This window comes from Chrysochloris asiatica, unplaced genomic scaffold (genome assembly GCF_000296735.1).
Source record: "Chrysochloris asiatica unplaced genomic scaffold, ChrAsi1.0 scaffold00042, whole genome shotgun sequence".
NCBI classification, from domain to species: domain Eukaryota; kingdom Metazoa; phylum Chordata; class Mammalia; order Afrosoricida; family Chrysochloridae; genus Chrysochloris; species Chrysochloris asiatica.
In genome coordinates, this window is record NW_006408560.1 from 21,694,117 (window position 1) to 21,718,282 (window position 24,166).

The following is a 24,166-nucleotide window of genomic DNA, read 5'->3' on the forward strand; positions in this document are numbered from 1 at the left end:
ATCCGCCATCTTGTTTGTTCTCCTGTGGGAATTCTCTCTTATCCTAAACTTATGGGTTAGGAGTAATCATGGGTTTTTCGGAAAAAATCTGCTTTCAACTATCTTGCTTTTCTTCTTCTGTATTCTTCCCTAATAGTTAATCTATTCATGGGTTCTGGTAAAAAGTAAAAATAGCTAACATTTTAGTATCATAGTTTGCAGAGCACTTATATGCCTTATTTCACTTATCCTCATCCCACTATGTGAATGCTTCCAAAATCTACTCTTTTAGTTCTGCAGAATCTTGCAATTCTTAATAGTCCCTTTGATGCCTGTTCAGGTTAAATCTCATTCTGTTTCTTTCTCTGAACTCCCACTGGACCTGCCCAGTTTCTATCACAGCATCTTTATAAATATTTCACCTTTATATTCATATGATTGTTTCTGTTCTATAAGACTATAAGATTTATCCCACATGAGTCTTTCTGTCCCATCACCTAGTATAGGTCCTGGCTATAATGAATGCTTAATAGTTGTCTTAGCTATAAAAGAAATATCACAAGTAAGTGACTTTATCAACCAGAAACCTATCTCACTGTTTAGGAGTCTAGAAGTTCAAATTCAAAGCACAGATTCTGGAGGAAGGTCCTTTTCTCCTTTCGGCATTTGTAGGCCCAGCATTTCTTAGTGATCTCCACGTGTCTTGGTATCAATCTTTCTCTGGATCTAGGAGCTTCACAGTGCAGGGACCCCAGGTCCAAAGAACATACTCCAATCCTGAGTATTTCTTGGTGGTTGTAGATCCTCTTTCTCTGCTCACTTTCCTCCCCTTTTATCTTTGTAAAATGAAAGATGTTGCAGCCACACCTTATATCAAATCAGGGTTGTGATGGAATTAAGTGTATTGCTTGATGTTATGTGTGCCATTAAGTCAGGTCCAATTCATATTGACCTGTATAGGGTTTCAGAGGCTATAAATCTTTAGATGAGCAGAAAACCTCATCTCTCTTCCTCAGAGCGACTGGTGGATTCAAATTACTGACCTTGGGATTAGCAGTCCAACACATAACCAACACCACCAGGACTCATATATGTGCATACATATCTTAAAATATATAACATTAAAATATATTTTACATTAAAATGCACAGACTATATATAGGAGTCCCGGTGTGGAGTTGTGGGATAAAGCACTGGACTGCAAGGTTGGTTTGAGCCATAAGGTTGGCTGTTCAAACTCACCATTGGAAATCCTATGAGTCTGAACTGACTTGATGGCACATAACAACAAGAACAACATATACATATATATGGAGTCCTAGTGTGATGCTGTAGGATAAACACTGGACTGCAAGGTCAGTTTGAACTGCAAGGTTGGTGGTTCAAATCCACCAGTTGCTTCTCAGAAACCCTACACAGGGTCACTATGAGTTGGAACCAACTCAACAGTACTTAACAACAACTACATACATATATGTAAGTTTATGCTAATTCCCATTCTCATCCATTATAGGTGCAAAAACAAAACAAAACAAGAAAACATTCTCAATGACATAGATGATAGATTCATCATAATATCACAGTTGCCATATTCCTTGATATACACAATATAGCCTCAGAATAATAATATCAACACTAGATGACACTTAACAACAACAACAACCAACATGGGAGTCCTGGTGTTGCACTCTGGGTTAATGCACTGGACTGCAAAGTCAGTTTGAACCACGAGGTTGGTGGTTTGAGTTCACTGTCTGATCCTTAGAAACTCTATACAGGATCTCCATGGGTCAGAACAGACTTGATGGCACTTAACAACAACAACAAACCACCAACATGATCCCTGGAAAAGACTTAAGATCTGTTTTCTTCCTTACAGCTCTTTTTGTGCTTTTTTGTATATTCCAACAGGGGTGACTTTCAAGCCTCTGTTTTAAAGAAACATATATTATTAAAATATTTTCATATGTTGTTATTGTTGTTAGGTGTTGTCAAATTGGTTCTTACTCACAGCAACTCTATGGACAACAGACCGAAACACTTCTTGGTTTCACCAATGCCATCAGTGCAGTTTGGACTTCTTCTTTCAATACCATTGATTCTTTCTTTTTTAAAAGTTTTATTTACATTTTAAAATTTCTTTGTTTTTGAAGAAAAGTTGAAACATAAAATTAGGTTTGCACTTGTAAACAATAAGGCACAAAGATAAAAAGAAATGTTTTTCTAATAAAGCAAGCCTAACAGATATGAAATGCAAAAGGAAAGGTCAGAAAACAGTTACCAGTTTTTGAGTCAATAAGATAAAAGGGATAATGAATTATACTGTAAACACCTAAAACACTACACATCTTTTTATGTTGTTAAATCCATCTTCTTGATTCAAGAATGTTATTTGAACAATTCATCATTTATAGAGAGCACCAGCTGTGACCTCCATTGTAGTGCCATGTGACATGCTGTGTTGGCATCCTTCAACAGTTCCTCATTTTTAATACACCCACAACAACCAAAAGTAAACCCAAAAGATTTGATGCAAGTCAAACGGGGAGGAAAGTGAGTGGTTAGGCCCTTCTAGACTAAATAATCTGCCTGGGACTGGAGAGAGACTAAACCAATGCACACATGTCTCCTAAAGAAATGAATGCCACATTATATAATATAACATGAAATATGCATGTTTTAAATATGAAATATGCATATTTAATTTGCACTTAAAAGTTTAATTTAATATAGAAAACATTACTTGTTCTCTTCTTTGTTCACCCTAGCTAACCCATGAATGATTGAAGAGAAGTTTGAGGAATGTTGTTTCAATTTTTTTTTTTTTCTTCCCAAAGACCATCTCCACAGTTTTCCAAATTGGCTTCCCATTGAATTCTGAGCAATGACTGGCTACTTTAGCAATTAAAATCCTGGGGCAAAGACAGAGCAGCTTCGTTGGGCTGAGAGACTCCACCATTCATCATCTCGGCTGCCATAAATGGAATCTTAGCACTGGATAGAATCTTTGATTTTAGCTTTAGAAGAACATAAATCAAAATCTAAAGCATGCCTGTCAGTTTTGGAGTCTTTTCTGACCTTTTTAATGACCTCCTACTTTCTTCTTGTTGCTCTATAACAAGTATTTGTATAGCAAGAAGAAAGTAAAAGGTCACTTAAAAGAAAGGAAAGCAAAAAAAAAAACAAAAAAAAAAACCCATGGTGGTTGTCAGAAAAGACTCCAAAACTTGCTCTTGAGCATAGAGATGTGAAAGAGACTAGAAGAAATGAGGTATTAAAATAATTGAATAGAAAATTTCAAAGGGCCACTTGAGAAGACAAGGTTAAGTATTATAGTGAAATGTGTAAAGACTTGGAGTTAGAAAACCAAAAGGGAAGAACATATTCAGCATATCTCAAATGGAAAGAATTGAAGAAAAAATTCAAACCTGAACTGCAATATTGAAAGATAATACAGACAAAATATTGAATGACACAAGAAGCATCAAAAGAAAATGGAAGTAATACACAGACATTGTACCAAAAAATAATTGGTCTATATTCAATCATTTCAAGAGATACTTTATGATCAAGAATTTGATCATAATGGTATTGAACAATGCAAGTGAGTGCCCTGCACCCCACCCCCTTTCCAATGGATAATCATGGTGATGCCTCTGATAGGCATGCTTTAGATTTTGATTTATGTTCTTCTAAAGCTAAAATCAAAGATTACGAAATGGCTGCAAGCATACATTGACAGAGCACTTCCACAGGTTCAAGCTAGATTCAGAAGAGGACATGGAATGAGGGATATCATTGCTGATGTCCGATGGATCTTGGCTGAAACCAGAGAATATCAGAAAGATGTTTACCTGTGCTTTATTGACTACACAAAATCTTTCGATTGTATGGATCAAGACAAGCTATGGACAACAGTGTGAAGTATGAGTATTCCTGAGCACTTAATTGTGGTCATTAGGGATCTGTATATGGACCAAGAGGCAGTTGTTCAAACAGAACATGGGAACACTGAATGGTTTAAAATTAAGAAAGGTGTGTGACAAGGTTGTATTCTTTCACCATACTTATTCAACATGTATGTTGAGCAAGTAATCTGAGGAGCTGGATTATATGAAGAAAAACGTGGCATCAGGATTAGAGGAAGACTCATTAACAACCTGCAACATGCAGATAATACAACCTTGCTTGTTGAAAGTGAAGAGGACTTAAAATGCTTACTGATGAAGATCAAAGAGCACAGCCTTCGGTATGGATTACATCTCAATGTAAAGAAAACAAAATCGTCATCACTGGACCAATAAACAACATTCTTATCAATGGAGAAAAGATTGAAGTTGTCAAGGACTTCATTCTTCTTGGATCAACTATCAACACTCATGGAAGCAGCAGTCAAGAAATCAAACAACGTATTGCATTAGGCAGATCTGCTGCACAAGACCTTTTTAAAGTATTGAAGAGCAAAGATGTCAGCTTGAGGACTAAGGTGCACCTGACCCAAGCAGTGGTATTTTCAGTAACCTCATATGCATGTGAAAGCTGGACAGTGAATACAGAAGACCGTAGAAGAATTGACGCTTTTGAGTTGTGGTGTTGGAAGAGAACATTGAAAGTGCCATGGGCTGCCAAAAGAACCAACAGATCTGTGTTGGAAGAAGTGCAGCCAGAGTGCTCCTTGGAGGCCAGGATGGCCAAACTTCATCTCTCATACTTTGGACATATTGTCAGGAGAGACAAGTTGCTGGAGAAGGATATCGTGTTTGGTAAGGTGGAGGGTTAGAGAAAAAGAGGAAGACCCTCAGTGAGATGGATTGACAATATGGCAGCATCAATGGGCTCAAGTGTGACAACAATTGTGAGGTTGGCCCAGGACTGGGCAGTGTTTCATTCTGTTGTGCATAGGGTCGCTATGAGTTGGTACTGACTTGATGGCACCTAACAACAACTTTCTTCTTGTATAGTGTTCTCGATTTCATCCCGCAATTCTTCTGGTCTTCAGTCATTAGTGTTGAAATCTGTTTTTGAGGTGTTCTCTACATTCAGGTGAGATATTCTAGGTCATATTCTGGCTCTCATGGACTTGTTTCAATTTTCTTCATCTTTCAATCTTCAAATTCCTATTACCAGTAATTATCAGTGCATTTTGGTTTCATGTTTGATCATTTTCAGACTGAAGAAGTTAGTTGTTGTTGTTGTGAAGTGCCATCAAGTCGATTCCTACCCATAGCAACCCTGTATAGGGTTTCCAAGGAGCAGCTGGTGAGCTTGAACCACTGATCTTGCAGTTCAAACAACTTTGCCGTCTGACACATTAGCCCACAGTGCCATAGATTAATTTCATCATATCTGGCTTTAGTGGTTGGTGTGTACATTTGATTAATAGTGGTATCAACTAGTCTTATTTGTATGTATATATTGTCCTTCTTACCACACACACAGCATTGTACTTCAAGAAAGATCTTGAATGTTCTTTTATTTGTTTGTTTGTTTAAAGCTTTTATTATGAATTGAGTGATAGTTTACATATGTAAACAACGGTTTTGCACAACATCCTGTTGTATTTTGTTTCACCTAAAAACATTAAAATATTGAAAAAGGAAAAAAAAAAGAAACATAAGTTAAGCATAGAATCATCATATGACCCAGCAATTCCACACCTAGTTATTTATCTAAAAGAATTGAAACCATGGACCCAAACAGATACTTATATATCAATGTTCATAGCACCATTATTCATCACCCAAAATGTGACTATATACATGCGGGGCATTGTTCAGTTATAAACAATATAAAGAGTATGATGTTCTGATACAACTATATAACCCTCTCCTTAATCAATGCAATTTTTCTATCACCATAAACTAAAACTCAACATTGTTTATGCAATAATCCATCCTTTCTCCCTCCTTCTCAACCCTGGTTAACCACTAATAAATTTTGGTCTTTATACGCTTACCTTTTCTTATCTTTTTTTTATAAATGAGATCATACAAGATTTGTCCTTTTTTGGTTGACTTATTGCACTCAGCACAATGTCTTCAAGCTCCCTTCACACTGTAGCATGTATCAATACTTCATTTATCCAACTGGCTGAGTTGTATTCCATTTTTTATATGCACCACATTTTGTTTATCCATTCATCCATTGATGGGGCTTTATGTTTCTTGATGCTGTTCCTTTTCCTTTGTCACGGTCACTACAGTTATCCTGGCTCTTACACTTTGTACAAATGCAAAATTTCTCCTACGGATTTGTGTTAATTTGGCTAGGCCATAATTTTCAGACTTATGTAATTATTCTTCATTTTGTGATCTCATATAATTATGCTATGTGTTGTGAATCCTAACCTCTCTGATGCTAATGAAGGAGCCCTGGTACAGTAGTGGGTTATGAGTTGGGCTGCTAACCACAAGGTTAGCGGTTTGAATCTACCAGCTACTTCACTAGAGTTGAGGCTTTCTGCTCCTGTAAAGATTTACAGCCTCAGAAACCCTATACAGGTCACTGTGAGTCAGAACCGACTGAATGGCACACAACCACAGCTACTACTACCATGGTGTTAATGAGGCAGGATTAGAAGTAGTTATGTTAATGAGGTTGAGTACCATCCATAGGGTTAGGTATCTTGAGTCAATATCTTGAGACATAAAAGAGATTAAGCAAGTGAGCCAAGATCAGAGAGATTTCACTGCCACTAAGAAAGGAGAGCCAGGATCATAGTGAATCCTTTGGGTCCAAGATTCCTATACTGACAACCTCCTAGGTCCAGGGGAAGGTTAACGCCAAGACACATGGAGTTCTCCAAGAGATGCTGGGCCCACGGATGCTGAAAGAAGACAAAGACCTCACCTCAGAGTAGACAAAGAAAGCTTTCTGCTAGAATTGGTGCCTTGAATTTGGACTTCTAACCTCAAACTGCAAGAGAATAAATTTCTGTTTGTTAAAGCTACCCACTTGTGGTACTTCCGTTATTGTTATTGTTGTTATTGCAGCACTAAATAACTAAGACAGACTCCATCTCAATTTCCCTGTTTTCAATCTTTCTCTTTCAAATTTGCCCTTTGTTTCTCCTGTAAAAATAATTTTTCTACCATATTATTTGTATAAGGGCCAAGTTTAAATTCTTTGTTTTGATATAGAAGGCAATCACACATCTACAACTTCCCCATTATAAACCTGAGTCTCTTTCTTCATTTTTCTCTTGTTATCACCACAACACCAGAGATATATATCCTTTCCTCTACTCTCCTTCCTTCCTCCATTTGTCTAAATTCTACCCTTCCTTTAAGGCTCAACTCACATCCCACTTTTCCCTGGTAGCTTTTAACTCTTTTAGTCTTGGCTGATGTCTTTCTTTCTTTTTTTGGATCTATTTCTATTTTGAGTTATTACTATTTACTATCATACAATTTACTGCTGTAGCGTACTTGAGTATTTAGTCATCTACGACTCGATAGCACTTAACAACAATAACAACAAAATGGCAGAAGTAGGAGCCCTGGAGGCATAGTGGGTTATGAGTTGGGCTGTTAACTCCAAGGTCTGCAGTTTGAATCCACCAGATTATCTGCAGAAGAAAAACGAGGCTTTTTGCTCTCATAAAGATTTATAGCCTCGGAAACCATGTACACGGGTGCTATAAGTTGGAACTAATTCAACAGCACCTAACAACAATAACAACAACATGGCAGAAGTTGCCAAGCTATAGGCCTGTAGGCAAACTCTGGCCTGCTGCCTGCTTTTACCTGTCCTGTGAGTTAAGAATGGTTTTTACATTAATATTTTAAAAAGGAGAATATTTCATGACTTGTTGCAAAAATGGCATGGTAGAAGCATCTGACCTCTTTATCTTACTTCACAAAGGAGGAGGAGAATCAAGATTAACAGTCCAAGGCAGAGATCAGATACACATCCTTTTTCCAACTTTTTTTTTTAACTGATTATGCCACCAGCCATGCCTTCCATGGCATTTTCTACTCCTCTGCTGGCTGTAGGAGGGGAGGGACTCCGGTCCAAAAGACTATTCCACTCCTGACTCTCCTGTTTGGTTGCTGGTAAATTCCCCTCTCTGTTCTGGTATTGGCTCCCTTTAAAGTCTAGCGGGATGGCAAAACTGACCAAGCCACTTGTTAGGGTTCCATATATCTTATTTGCGTGTTCCCATTCCCACAGGAGTTTTGGTGTAGCTGTAGGATAAGCAATGGACTGTTAACCACATGGTTGGCAGTTCAAACCCACCAGCCACTCCTTAGAAACTTTTTTGTTGTTGTTTGTGCCATGGAGTCGGTTCCGACTCATAGCGACCCTGTGCAGGGTTTCCGAGGCTGTAAATCTTTACGGGAGCAGAAATCCTCACCTTTCTCCCACAAACAGCTGGTAATTTTGAACTGCTGACCTTGCGGTTTGCAGCCCGATTCGATTCGTAACCACTATACTACCAGAGTTCTTCATGCAGGGTCAATATGAGTCAGAACTGACTCAAAGACATGTAACAACAATAACAACAACCCCCACAGGGGTTCCATGCACCTTATTTACATGATTAGCAGGTTGTCTAATCCCCTTGGTATGCCACAAATATTTTATTTGCATAGTCCCATCCAAACATTCTGTAGGAAACACGGGTTGGTTAAGAAAGATCATACAAAGCAATTCATCCTACTGCACTTATGAAAATTCTATGGAATTCAAACATCAGTGTTGACAAGTAAAAGTTTTATAGGAACATGTTGTTGTAATTGTTGAGTGCTGTTGAGTCAATTCCAACTCATACTCGACCCTGTATAAGGTTTCTTAGGAGCAGCTGGTGAGCTTGAACCACTGACCTTGCAGTTCAAACTGACCTTGCAGTCGTCATACCTATTAAAACTCAAGCTCTAATGTCAGAGTCAAGTAGTTGTAATAGAAACTGTATGGCCCGTGATGCCTAAAACATTTACTACCTGACTGTTATGGAAAGTTTCCTGACCCTGATCTATGAACTTGAATTTTCTTTGATGTAATCTTTGCATAGCGGTTTAAGAACTTTGGCAAGGTCTGTTTTACTAAACAAAACTTTTTAGTGCTAATTAGCTGTTCATCAGAAAGGTGGGGGAAGCCAGAGGAGTAGGTTGATAGAGTGAGTAGGAGCTAGCCTAGTTAGAAATTTAGTCACTCAGGCAACCAGATTCCCATTGGAAAGTGAGAGTCAGAGGCTCTCAGGTGAGTAGGGGAAATTAGGTAATCTTTTTTTCCATCTTCTCTGTTTCTGACCTGGCAGTGGAAAGGTGATCCCTGAGCGTCCATTTGAATGCCTTTCAGAGATAAAGTAATGAGTTCCCTCCAAAAGTTAATTTACAGCTGCTTATTCATTCAATCTCAACCTGAAAATGTGCCCTGAGGAAAGGTGAAACACAGAGGGTCTAGTTAAAGGGCTGTTTGAGATCTCACCTGAATATGACTCTTGAGAAGATATCAGTGGTTACTGACAGAGAGAAGCTCAGCTATTAATAACAGAGTTATAACAGGCCATGAAAGAAACCATCAAAAGAGTGTAATAGCTAAAGCTGAAAGTGTTTGGCTTTGGCTGACTGAATCTCTAAGTAGGCTGAGAGGTTTTAAAATGCCAAAACTATTATAGGCAGGAGAGCTTAAGGGATTTCCTTAAAGTAGAAGTGAAAGCTAGATATTTAGATAAGCAGGAATAACAGTTAACTTTATCAGGAAGTTCATAATTTTTACCTAGGTTTACTACTGCTTTGAATCTAATTATATTTTCCCCCTAAAAATTACAATACTTGGTAAAGTTTCATCTTGTTGAAAAATAATCTAGGTAGCTTGTATTGTGGCTTCCTCTTTAACACCTGCTACCTACACCCTGGCAAAGTCCACTTGGCTAGTTTTGGAACTCAAACATGGACCATCAAATGGTGGATTACTACCTAAACTGTGTGTGTGGGGGGGAAGCAAGCTAGATTCTAGGAGATAGATTGTATATTGAAAGCTATTTTAGTGGTGACAGTAGATATAATACCATAAGTGTCTTTTAAAAATAGATTCACAGCCATGCTTGGAGCTGCTGAGGGCACATTTTCAGGTTGAGATTGAATGAATTGTTGTGAAGTTCCGACCCATAGTGACCCTATAGGGTTTCCGAGGAATTGTTGTTGTTAAGTGCCATCAAGTCGATTCCTACCCATAGCGACCCTGTATAGGGTTTCCAAGGAGCAGCTGGTGAGCTTGAACCACCAACCTTGCAGTTCAAACGGCTTTGCAGTCTGACTCATTAACCCACAGCGACACACCGAATAAGCAGTCGTAAATTAACCTTTTGGAGGGAACGCATTTCTCTATCTCTGAAAAGTATTCTAATGGACGCTCAGGGATCACCAGGCCGACTGTTGAAGGAATTTTGGGGGTGGAGGAGTGGAGGACTCCACAAAACCTAAATTGTCTTCCAATTCGTAAGATCTATGATCTTCCCCAACAAATAGATACTTGACAATTTCCTGTTTTGTTTTTGGCAGCTTGGTCCACATGCCCTTTCTTGCGTTGCTCTCATATCCAGACCACCATCCCTGTACTAAATCTTGTACTAAATAGATGGTCTGCAACATCTCTAGGCATTACGTCTTTCATCCACTCTTGATTAATCTTTCTAGCTTTCATTTCTTCTCTTTCTCAAACTCTCACACTCCTTCCTTCCTTCTCTCGTCTTCTCTCCTAGCGCACTACCCCTTCCTCTCCCTCCTCCTTTGCTCCCCCCACTTCATTTTCCGTCTCCTCATCCCCCGACGGTCTCCCCCTCCTTCCCGCTCAGTCAGCCTTACCCTAGTTTGGAAATACTGCAAACCTCTGAACCTGCCACGATTGGGTCGTAGAGGTTGTCAATCTACGACGGGAGGTGCTCCTATTGGTCAGACTGGAGGCGGGTATTGAGCTGACTATAAAAGGTGGAGCCGGCGGAGGCGCTAGGAGCTGCTTTGACAGGACGGGGTCTGGAAGAGGTTAGCAGCCGGAGCTGGGATCCTAGAGCCAGGGTGTAGGTAACTGGACAGCGACTCTCCTCTCCAGCTCTTCCCGCCTCATCAGTCGGGAACCCCTGCCTCAGAGCTCGGTTGCTTCTAGCCATCTCCTGCGCGCCCCGAGGGCCCCTCGCCTCACCTGTGCGTGCCGCGCCCCGCGCGCCCCGTCCAGCAGTCACGATGAGCGAGGTGAGCGGCGCGGCGGACCCCTGCCGCTCCCGGCGAGAGGCAGCGGCGGGGAGGAAGCCGCGGCTGGGGTCTCAGGGAGCTGGCCAGGAAGGGTGCGGTAACTCAGAGCCGCGGGGAACCTTCGGGGCGACCCACTGACTATCTGGCAAAGATCCTAAACTCGGCTCCTGGGAACCTATTGGAAGAGGGTGCTCTAAAGTCCCCCGACTGTAGATGGTGCTGCTTTGGGGGTGACTGGAATCAGGTGTAGCAGAGCTTCCAGGTGTTAAGTTGTCTCCTCGGGATACTGCCTTCTGCATCTGTTACTGCTCTGAGGTTGGGATTCTCTCATTCCCAAACAACAACAACAAAAACCTGTTCTATTCTTCTCTTTGTGCTCTTCCACTCCTTATGGAGCATACAACAAGAAGGGCATCGCACACCTTCTGGGGTGACCACTTTTCTTACTTTAGGAAGGTGGCATCCTTCCCTCCACTCGTTTGGTCAGGAATCCTTCAAGGGGACATTTCATTTATACTGAAGCTCCTGCGGTGGGAGCATGCCCCCCTTCAAGAATAGACCTTCCTCTGCAGTGCTTGTTACATCCTGGGTTTTCTGTCAAGCTCTGGGAGGGTGTTTATGGAAACCAGACCCATTCCAGTAACTGATTTACACTTTTGAAAGAACACTGTCCATGGGATGTGGGGGTTATGGGGGCTAAAGCAGAGACTTGGAAAAAAAAAACGTTCTCGTCTGATTATATTGATTTTTAGGTACAACCTCAGATCCAGAACAAGACTCTTCTTCCCAGGTGAAGTTAGTCTGGGCAGTGGAATCACAAGCTTGTTCTCAGCAACACTTTCTTAGGGCCCAGGCCCTGCTTTGTCTTCCTCCAGGTGGATTCAGATTGCTTTCCAATTACTGAACTACATCCAATTTCTTAACTCTATGCCAGACTTTAGCTCTATGACTTACTATGTGGCTTTAGGCAAGTCACTAAACCTTTCTGTGTGTCAATTGTTAAATCTGTAAAATGGAAATGATACTGGTTGTTATAAGGATTAAATGAGATAATAGGTACCAAGTATAGTGTCTGGAATAGTTGTTGTTAAGTGCCGGCAAGTTGGTTCTGACTCATAGCCTCCCTATATAGGGTTTTCTAGGAGTAATTGGTGAGCTTGAACCTCCGGCCTTGTGGTTCAAAGCGACCTTGAAGTACAGCGCATTAACCCGCACTCTATATATGAGGTGGCTTCAAAAAGTTCCTGAAACAATGAAATGAAAAGATAATGGAATATTTCCATGACCTTTTTGAAAGCCCCTTGCATGCTAGCTACTATTATTATTTCTTTGATTTTAGAGTATTACAGAAAACTATAGTAAGAATTTCCAAGGACACCAGTATTGTAAAGGAATAAGATCCTGGATCCTGAGTCACAATTTAGATCTTTGTCTAAAACCTTGCTATGCTGGCTCCTACTAAAAGCTGTCACCCAGGGAGCCAATTAGTGCCAAAAGCTACGTTGTCTTAGTTGCCATGTCCACTAAGTTTATCCTGGAAAACTCAGCTAGGATGGGGGCTACAGATGAACCAAAGTGCTTTCAGTCTTTCAGCTAGTGGTGACTATGATGATGGCAGCCTTTCAGGGGCAAAAAAAAAAAGGATCAATCTCTTCTTTTGCTTTTTTTAGCTCCAACATGAGAACAGAGGTTTTTCTTTGCCCTCCGTTCGCACTGAGGTCTATCTACGATTCAACCTCACCCCACCCCACCCCTAGTGTTTCTAAATCTGAAAGTTGCAATTCAAGCCACCCCCTGGGAATTTGTGAGCTGAAGGCTGTGCCAACATGAAATTGTATGCTTAGCCTGTGCTTTTTGGGAAAGTGCATGGCCCCTCTGTAGGACTCACTACAGGGGCTGGCATATAGGGTAGTATTTGATGGAGGGATAAAACTGTTTCCCTGGCAAGGAAAACAGTCTAGTGTCTAGGGAGAAAGTCAAGTCTTAGGGCCCCTCTTGATTCAGCAGCTGAACTTGGCTAGCCTCAACCAGGGGCTCAGTAGGATTATGAGAGAAGGAGCCTTGGATGGCGATTAGCTGTCAGCATTTGCAGGGCTGTGCAACCTCCCAGGCTGTCAAAGTGAACTGATTCTAACTAGCAATTTAGCCGTCGAAGCTGCCTCCTCATACAAAGCTGAGCCTGACTTCAGGGATGAGCATTTATAAAATCCAGAAGCAGGCATCTGGGTATACACAGAGACCAGCTGTCTCTGAACCAGATCCCCAAGGGGGGTCTCTGCTTCCTTAGAGGCCAAGATCCAACCTGTTTTCTTCCTCTTCTAAAAGCTATGATGAAAAGCGGAAGTGTTGCCCAGAGCTCTGAAGCTCTAGGGAGACTCCAAACTGCTTCATTTCTCTCAGCCCATCCCCATGGGAAAAGTGCCCAACCCAGGAAAGCCCTGTGTACCCTGAGTCTTATGTAAGCTTCACCTCCCCCACCTGCTTACATTCTTGCTTCAGAGAAACTGCAGGAAATGAGAAGATTTTGGGATGTCTTTAAGAGATATCCTTTTAAACTGTAGAACAAAACTGGAGTGGAGCGTCCAGACCTAGAGCAACAAAAAGTGCAAGGGTTCTGGTGGGGAGGATCTCTGGCTCTGCTTTGCCTTCGTGGTTCTTTGCTGTCACTCAGTACTGCAGCAGAGCATTTCCCTGTGAATGTGTGTGCGTTTGTGTGCAGATGAGCTGCAGGGACTTATTTCTAGCTTGTCTGCATTCACAGCTGCAAGCAGGACTTGATTACTGTGGATTACAGCCTACCTCTTAGAGTTTAACAACTTTTCTCCAGTTTCGGTGAAGAATGGGAATGTGATATACATTCAGTCCCTGGGGTTTTTTCCCTATAATCCCTTGTCATATGGTGTAGCTGGTTGTTTAAAATAGAATCGCAGGTTCTTCAGTGATCCTGTTTCCTTTCTCATCTGAGGGGAACCCAGCTGTAGTTTCTAGGTCCAGTAGTCATCCTATTGAAATGGGGATCATGGATGATTGGTATGTTTTTCTGTGTTTTGTTAGCAGGGACTGGACTAAGGGACAGATAGCTAGAAAACTCTTTAAGGTAAAAGTTAGAACTGGGACTCCTTTGTTATTCTGCTTTCTGTCTTCTTAGAGAATGGGAATAGAATATCACATGCTGGGAAACATTTTCTTTCCTGTGCACAGCTGTTTACATCTGTAGCCACCCAACAATGGAAGCTTGGTAAGGGTAACAAGATTCTGTTAATTATCTTCTGTGAGTCAGTTGTTAGGGAACCTGGTAGGGACTTGGAGGGAATTCAAGTTCCTCTCTCTTATTGTGGTTGTTGTTGTTAGGTGCTGTGGAGTCGGTTCCTACTCATAGACACCTTATGCACAATAGAAGGAAACACTGCCAGGTCCTGTACCATCATCACAATTGTCCTTATGCTTGAGCTCATTAATGCTGTTACTGTGCCAATCCATCTCACTGAGGGTCTTCCTCTTTCTTGCTGACCCTCCACTTTACTAAGTATGGTGTCCTTTTTTTCAGGGACTTGGTCTCTCATGAGACAAGAGGTCTCATCATCCAGGCTTCTAAGGAACATTCTGACTGTATGTACTTCTTTCAGCACAGATTTGTGCCATTCCATGGTACTTTAATATTCTTCTCTAACACCATAACTCAAATGTATAAATTCTTCTGCGGTTTTCCTTATTCATTGTCCAACTTTACCATGCTTATGAGGCTATTAAAAATACCATGGTTTGGTTCAGGCACGCCTTAGTCCTGAAATTGACATCTTTGCTCTTGAACACTTTAAAGAGGTCTTGTGCAGCAGATTTGTCTAATGTAATACATTGCTTGATTTCTTGACTGCTTCCATCAGTTCTGAATGTGGATCCAAACAAAATGAAGTTTTTGACAGCTTCAATCTTTTTTCCATTTATCATGATGATATTTTTTGGCCCAGTTGTGAGGATTTTTGTTTTCTATACACTGAGATGCAATCCTTACTGAAGGCTGTAGTCTTTCATTTTAAGTCCTCCTTACTTTCAGCAAGCAAGGTTGTATCATTTTCACATCGCAGGTTGCTAATGAGTCTTCCTCTAATCCTGATGCCACGGTTCTCTTCACATAATGCAGCTTCTCAGATAAGTGTGGTGACAGAATACAACTCTGGCGCACACCTTTCCTAAAACCATTCAATGTCCCCTTTTTCTGTTCAAATGACTGCCTCTTGATCTATGTACATGTTCCTAATGAGCATAACTATAATTCAGGAATACCCATTCTTCACAGTGTTATTCATAACAGCATTATTCATAACTTGTCATGATCCATACAGCCAAAAGCCTTTGCACAGGTAAACATCTTTTTGATATTCTCTGCTTTCAGCCAAGATCCACCTTACGTCAGCAATGATATTCCCGTTCCACATCCTCTTCTGAATCTGACTTGAACCTCTGGCAGTTCCTTGTCAATGTACTATTGCAGTGGCTTTTAAATAAGCTTCAGCAAAATTTTGCTTGCATGTGATATTAATGATATGTCCAATGATTTCCACATTCGTTTGGGTCACCTGTCTTTGGAATGAGCACAGATATGGATCTCTTCTAATCAGTTGGCTAGGTGGTTGTCTTCCAATTTTTTTCACATAGGTGAGTGAATGCCTTCAGTGCTGCATCAGTTTGTTGAAAGATTTTTACTTGTATTCCATCAATTTCCAGAACCTTGTTCTTTGCCAATGCCTTCAGTGCACCTTGAACTTCTTCTTTCAGTATCATTGGCTTTTGATCGTATCTACTACCGCTCATTGCTATCCCATTGTTAATATATTGGACACAGGTCCCTGATGGTGCAAATGGTTTGCACTCAACTAGCTAAAAGGTTGTTGGTTTCAACCACCCAGCCTCACTGCAAAAGCAAAGCCTGAAGATCTGTTTCCATCAAGATCACAGCCAAGAAAACCTATGGAGCCATTTTACTCTGTAACAGCTGGGGTCATCAGGAGTTGGAATTGACTTTGTGTCAATGGGTTGGTTTTTTTAGTATTGGACATACAATATAGAAAGCATAGCTTCTTGCCATCAGAATGCTTTTCATCTCTGGAAACATCTGCTTTGTGAAGTTAGAGGAATCAGAACTTGGTTCTCAAGCTTGCTCATCCCTTTCTTAGTCACCATTTAGGTAATGGGTTTTAGCAGCTTGAGCAGGAGTTCCTGGCTGCTAAGAGCTCCTTGTCATCTGTAGCCCAAGAATGTGGACTGCTCTTTCTTCTAAGGTGCTGCTGTGATACGTTCCTTCTTAGAATATCAAGTCTCTCTCTATAGGGGCAGACAGCTATTAATATGGTCAAAGCCCAAATATGCAAGCCTGATTCATTGTTCATGTCTCCCTGTGGAGAGTCTTAACTAATGGACATGATGGAAAAAGGGTTGAGGGGAAGGGGGAAAAGAAGGATAAGGTTAATAACTGCCTTTATAGTTGGTGGTTCTATGGATGCTCCTTGCCACCCCTCCCCCACTTTCTTTATACTTTACTTCTAAATTGTGTTTTCTAAATGAGCATATTGTGTCATGGAAAATAATATGATTTGTTTTGCAAAAATTCTTTTAGCTGGAAATGCAGGTATATTTTGCACATTTGTTGTTGTTAAGTATAGTCAATTCAGTTCCGACTCATAGCAACCCTGTATAAGGTTTCCAAGGAGCAGCTGGTGAGCTTGAACTGCCATCCTTGCAGTTCAAACCGACTTTGCAGTCTGGCACATTAACCCTCAGAGCCACACCAGGACTCCATCTTGTACATAAAAATCTCAAATAACATATAAAAACATTTTATTTATATAATTTTAGATTTGTTACGGAAACCTCCAAATCATCTAATCCAATCTTTCCATTTTACAGATGAGGAAACTGACATCCAGAACATAAAAAGTTTATATAGTAGTAGTTTCAAGACAAGGGCACATTATTGCTGACTTTCATCCCCAAAGAACTTTATATGATACTCATAACATGTTATCCAGTAAACATAAATTGCCATTTTTAAGGAATATAGTATTATGGATATTTTCTTTAAAAAAAAAAAAATGGTATTGTGCATTGAGTGAAGGTTTATATCAACAGTTTATATCAGTTTTACATCAATAAATGATACACTTTGTTTCATACAACGATTACAATCCCTCCATGTATCATCAGTTAACAGTGTTACCTCTATTCACTTTAACTCTTGCATTTCTCTCTGTGTCTTCCTCTATCTTTATCTTTCCTCTGCCAACATACTTCTTGTTGTATATTGTCATCCACACCACCCATGTTAAGGTGTGTCCTCCCTCTAGCCATTGAATAATTTTCCCCTTTCCTCCCACCCTTGATAGCCATCATAGAATATCTCTTTTAGCAAGAAAAAACTTTTCTTAATTTTTTACAACAGTGGTCTCATACAATATTTGTTCTTTTGTAATTGACTAATTTTTACTCAGCATACTGCCCTCTAGGCTCATTCACATTGTGAGGTGTTTCGCAGGTTCATCATTATTTTTCAGTGTTGTATAGTACTCCATTGTGTATGTATACAAAGTTTGTTTAATCATTCTTTGGTTAATGGCATTTATATTATGGATATTTTCTATAAGAAATGTAAGCAATGAGATTTAATAAATTTTAGTTTTGCTGAGCAAGAGAATAAGGAACAGCACAGGGTACTATTTATGAAGAGGATACATTTTGGTTGAATGATAGGCAGGGCAGGTACTATCCTTATGCAGTATGCTTACTGCTACCTAATTACCATCAAGTCTGAATCATAGCCACCCCATGTGTGTGTGAGAAAGTAGAAAGAATTGCGTTCCAACTGGGGGCATTAAATGGCAGTGATCTTTTGGAAGCAGATTGCTAGGTCTTTCTTTTGAGGTGCCTCTGAGTGGATTTGAACCTCCAACCTAGCACCATTTGCACTTTTATTCATGATACTTACGTCACTTTAAAAATAAATGCTGTCGAAGTGCTGGAGTGTGGAATAGGTAAGCTAATAGGAAGGAAGGAAAGGGGAAGCCCAGAGACCTCTTTTCATGTGTTCTTAGTTCCTGGTATCCATCATTTATTCCCATAACTGCACAGCATCAAGGACCAGAAGAGAGGCTTTCCTTCTGAAATCTACTATACTGCTATGAGAGCAAGTCTCTTACCTCTAAAGTATTTGATTTGGAGACTAAATCATCTCTGGGTATTTAGTTCATCTTCATTTGGTCACTCTCACTTCCAGAGAGAGTACCAAGCTTGGGAGGAGAAATGTAAGAAGGGGGTTGGATGGGTGGAAAGAAGACTATATTGAATGGCAAGGTAAGTGGTGAGAGCCTACCAGGATTCCACAGTCCTAAACGTTTGCTTTTTTAAATACATACCCCTGACTGCTGCTCAGAATGGCTTGACTTGCCTCAGAATTATTTTAACTGCAAGAGTAAGGAAAGTCAGAAGCAGACCCCAAATTATTTTTCTAATAATTTGCAACTCTGCAGGTACCTGTATACAAGTGCCTGGAAACCTAACCTTTGTCCTCCCTGATGCTTGTTTTCTGCTTCACTCCATGCTGACTCCTAAGGGCTTGCCCACCTAGGTTTTCCAACCCCACACTCAGGAAGAAGAGGTGCCTTTTACCATTTGGTTGCCCTTGGTGCTGCCTCCCTCCCACACAAAGCCCTCCAGCTGAGTGCTTGCTTTGCAGGCTGTGGGGGGATTAATATGTTTATTTTGGGACATTAGCACCATGGGTGGGATGCACATTGAAGATTATAGTAATAAATGATGCTTTAGCACTACTCTCTCTCCCCCACCCCCACTCCCCAGTGTGGGGTAAAGGCACCACTCCAAGCTGGGTGCAGAGCACCACAAATAACCACCCATTAAACAGTGCAGCCCATGCTGTTGACTTACTACATACCATGAGCTGGCATGGCCAGGGAATTCTGCCTCTGACTCCAGTGGGGGGTACTGCTATTCCAGGAAACAGGGGTGATCTGGCTGGAAGAGAGGGACAGACCAGGGAGCTTGAGATCTAAGACTGTTTAGGTTCTATTCCTGCTTTAGGAGGCACCTAAGAGATAGGGCCTCTGGGTTAGTTATATCCCATATATTAGGAAAGGAATGTTTGTATATAGAACCTGGAGTAAAGATTCCTAGTTCATATTCTGTTATTCTGTTGGGTGACCTTGAGCAAGTCTTTCTGAAGCTGTTTGAGGACTGCAGCTGGTTGCTGCACTGAAAGAATTGAAACAGTTCCAACAACGCTCCAAAAACAGCAGTCTAGGGTCCTCCAGGGGCACCAGGAGATCCTAGAGGCCTCTCCCTCTAAGGCCTTTGAGCAGTGATCTTCTTTTAACATTAGAGAAGAATGGGTCAGCTGGAGTACAAGGGTCCCTGGGAGCACTGCAGACGGTGGGTGGGGGGGCACACAAAGTCTCTTTGCTGCTACTTGGAAGCAGATCCATAAGCAGATCCATAAGCAGAGAAACTCCTGTTTCTCTTTACTTGCTGCATCTCTTCTCTAGAGCAGGTAGCTTACAAAGCCTAGGGTTTTTATGTTAATTCAAAGACAAGAAGAGTCTTTTAAGGCTTATTTTTAGGATTTAGGATCTTTTTAAATTTCCCTGCCTTAGATTGTGGGACAGGCTTCTGAGTACCTGTGCATATTCACCTAAAAAAGTTATTTGGGCAGTACTATACTCAATGGCGCTACAGGATAGTACACTGGATCGCAATGTCTGTTTGAACTGTAAGGTCAGGGTTCAAACTCACCAGCCGCTCCTTGGAAACCCTATGCAAGGTCATTATGAGTCAAACCGACTCAAGGACACTTAACAATACTCATACTGTATTTATAATGTGTTTTCCATTTGTACAACATCCATGCAATGCCATGCAAATGCAGAGTACAGATGAGTGGATTCCTTTGTTCCTTTCTGGTCCTGTTGAAAGCCTATGATTCCTCTCTAAAAAGTCCAATGGGATGGGGATTCTGGGGGGATCTGCGTAGTTTAGTTTGCCCTTCCTGAGGTTAGTTCTGACTTGCTGCATAGAGCACTGTCTTGCCTTTTCTGGTGACAATGGTTGCTGTGGCAACACCATTAAAGATGAAAGAAACGAAGGAAGAAACACAGCCTGAGAAGGGGGCAGGGTGGATTGGGCCTACAGTATAGATACTTATTCACCAAAAGTAGCTACAGGAAAGCAGTACCTAAATTGTTACTGCTTTGGCTGTTTTTAGATATTTTGCTGAAACACATACCTTGTCTTAAACATTCCTTCTGAGGTAAGGAATAAACTTACACAATCATCTTTGTGATGTAAAGGTGGAAAAAGGGACTTGACCAAGGAAATATGGTTTATTTGCTCCTAAACACTAATCTCCTTGTGGTTTTTAACTCAAAAATCCCCAGCAGCCAATGTGTCTAAGGGTTCCTTGAAATGAAACATGAATATTTATGGGATGCCGCATTGTAGGATCCCTCCTGTACACCTCTAACTTGGGAAATGCTCAGAAGACTCCAAGACTACAGAAATGGGCACTTGGAATTGTACAGAATTTCTGACCAAACAGACTATTGCTGAGTTCTTTACCAGAGGTGTAGAGCCATTCTCAGCATTTTGGAAAGCAACATTAGAAAGACAGGGAGATTATGTTTTCTGGTTGGTTTGGAGTATAAAAGAGACCATCTCTGGAGTTCCTATGGTAGCAGAATAAGCCTCAAGAGCCCTTAGAGAAATCCCAGGCATTCTCTTCCTCTTTCAGTTCCACTTAGCAAAAATGTACTGTTATATTCCAATACTTTAGCCAGGGAGTTCACCTGCAACTTGACTTATTGTTATAGTCAACCTAGGATTGCATTGCTTCAAAATGTAACTACTTATTATTTTAATATGTATTAGGCATTTTATATACATTTTCTCTAGATCTTTTAATCCTTTTAGATAGATGTTATCTCTTTACAGCAAATGAAAGTTCTGAGAACAGCAAGGCTAGGTAATTTACCCAATGTCTTTAGTAGATAGTAATGGCTAAGCTGGGATTTGAATAGGTAGGGCAGATCCAGGATATGCACCCAGATCTGTCTGACTCCAAAACCTGCCTTCTACCTAATATGCCACATTGCTGCTTCTAGGAATTTGAAGACTGAGGAAATGCTAATTCACATAAGTAAGTATCTATTAAGTCCTTGTTGTGGCCTTGTTGTTGTTAGTTCCATCCAGTCAGAGCCGACACAAAGTGATTCTCTATTGGGTTTCTGGGAGTCTAGTGTAGCTTATCTGTAGGATAAGCACTGGACTGCTAACCACAGAGTTGGTGGTTCAAACCTAGCAGCCATTCTTCAGAAACCCTACATTGGTGTTGTGGTTAAGTGCCGTCCAGTCAGTTCTGACTCATAGCAACTCTATACAGGGTTTCTGAGGAGCAGCTGGTAGGTTTGAACTGCCAACTCTGTGGTTAGCAGTCCAGTGTGTGTCTTATAGTTCCACACTAGGACTGTTAGCCACAAGGTCAGCAGTTTGAATCTACCAGCCACTTGGTGGGAGAAAGAGGAGGCTTTTGGCTCCTGTAAAGAATCTGCCAGTGGGTGTCATTGGGTCCTTACTATGTGCAAGACACAGTTGCAGTTCCTGCAGGTGGTAAGCAAATCAGTGAGGAATATGGACTGTGCTTTCAAGGAAATGGGATCTGGTAGGGGTGGTGTAGGTGGTGGAGGGAGAGGAAACACAAATATACAATAACTACATTACAGATAATATGAAATTCATTCTAGAGAACTCCTTCCCCTTCATTCTCAGCTCTTTTTTAGGAACATATACTGAAGTGAGGAAAAGCAATGTCTTTTTCCTGTCTTCTGTCATATGGTATCTGTTGCAGCTGCTTGGCTCTGCTGTTTAATGCTAGTATGTAAACAGAAATAGAGACAGACATTTGACTTCTAACCACAAAACTATTATTTATTTACATTAGTGATAAGTGCTATCAAGGAGAAGTACGAGGTACCATGGAAACTTATAATGAGGGTCCTAAGCCCTGGTGGGGAGTCCTGATATGGCTTAAGCACTTGGCTTCTGCATTGTGGGTTAATGCGCTGGACTGCAAGTCGGTTTGAACCACAGGTTGGCAGTTCAAGCTCACCAGCTGCTCCCGTTTTCACTTTATAGTCATTCTCCCTTCACCCCCAGTCCTTAGTAGCCATTATTCTGTCCACTGTCCCTTTAGCTTTGCTTTTTAAAAAGTTTTTATTGTGAACTGAGTGATAGTTTACATGTGAGAACATAGGCTTTACACCAATTATAATCTCCTCCATGCATCATCATTCAATAGTATTTGCTTCCATTCCCTCTGGTTGTTTTTTTTTGTTGTTGTTGTTGTTTGTTTGTTTGTTTTGGGGGGGGAATGTACACAGAAACACTCAGGAATATATAACAATTTAAACACCTTATGCTATTTTTTGAGTCTTTCATCTTTTAATTAGAATAATTCATTTGCAGTTTATCCATGGTGTTGTGTATTAGTAGTTCATTTCTTCTTCTAATTGCTGTGTATAATAGTCCATTATATGACTATACCACAATTTGTTTATTCATGCCTCGGTTGAAGGACATTTGGTTTATTTTCAGTTTTTGGAAACTGTGTGCTATAAAATTTACTTTCAAGCTTATGTGTGGGCATACATTTTAATTTCACTTGGGTAAATATGTGGTGGTGGTGTTCCATGGACTCAGTTCTGACTCATAGCGGCCATGTATAGGATTTCCGAGGGTGTAAATCTTTACGGGAGCGGAAAGCCCCATCTTTCTCCCGCAGAAGAGCTGGTAGTTTCGAACTGTTGACCCTGAGGTTAGCAGCCCAATTTGTAACCACTGCGCTACTAGAGCTCCTTTGGGTAAATATGTAGGGGTACGTTTTCTGGGTTATATGATAAGTATATGCTTAAGAAATGCCAAAGTGTTTTCCAAAGCAGCTATGCCCTTTTGCATTCCCACTAGCAATGGGAGAGTTTCAGTTGCTCCACATCTTCACCAGCATGGGGTAATGTCAGTTTTAAAACCAAACATTTTAATAGGTGGTATTTCATTGTGGTTTTAATTTGCATTTCTCTAATGACTAATGATGTTGCGCATATTCTCATTTGCTTATATGCCTTCCATGTATCTTCTTTGGGGGAGTGTCTATTCAAATATTTTGCCCATTAAAAAATTATTTTCTTATTATGGAGATTTGAGAATTCTTACTATGTAGGTTTTATATGACTCATATTCAACTCTATTGCAGTGGCTTCACTGGGGTTATATAGTCTGCATTGTTGTTGTTGTTATTGTTAAGTGCCGTCAAGTCGGTTCCAACCCATAGCGATCCTGTATAGGGTTTCCGAGGGTGTAAATGTTTACGGGAGTAGAAAACCTCATCTTTCTCCCGTGGAGCGGCTGGTAGTTTCGAACCGCTGACCTTAAGGTTCACAGCCCGATTCGTAACCACTACGCTACCAGAGCTCCTTATATATTCTGCATATATGTCCTTTATCAAATATTTCCTTCCAGTTTGTAGTTTATCTTTCTATTCTTTTGGGAGTATCTTTTTAAAAAAACAAAACTTTTTACTGGGAATTGAGTGAAGATTTATATAACAGATCAGTTTTACATTTAACAAACTATATACTTCATTCCGTTTCAATGATTACAATCCCTTCCATGAAGCATCAGGTATTCTACTTCCTCCCTGTGATTCTTATTTCCATTCCGCCCTCCTTCCAAACTCTTCGGAACTTTGTCCCTAGGTAAATGCTGCCCTTTTGATTTTGAATGGTTGACTATTATAATGGTGAGTACACCTCATCAGTATTGGTGTCTTCCCTATATACCGTCTACTACTGCTTGACTTGGAAACCCTATACAGGGTTGCTATGAGTCAGAACTGACTTCATGGCACATAACTGCCACCACCACTGCTTGACTAGGGAGTTCTG

General features: G+C 40.7%; 1 pseudogene; it reads left to right on the forward strand.

The window, feature by feature from the left end:
* LOC102840691 overlaps positions 1–11,272 on the forward strand; it is a 21,064-nt pseudogene extending 9,792 nt beyond the window's left edge.
* The last annotated feature ends 12,894 nt before the right edge of the window (positions 11,273–24,166 follow it).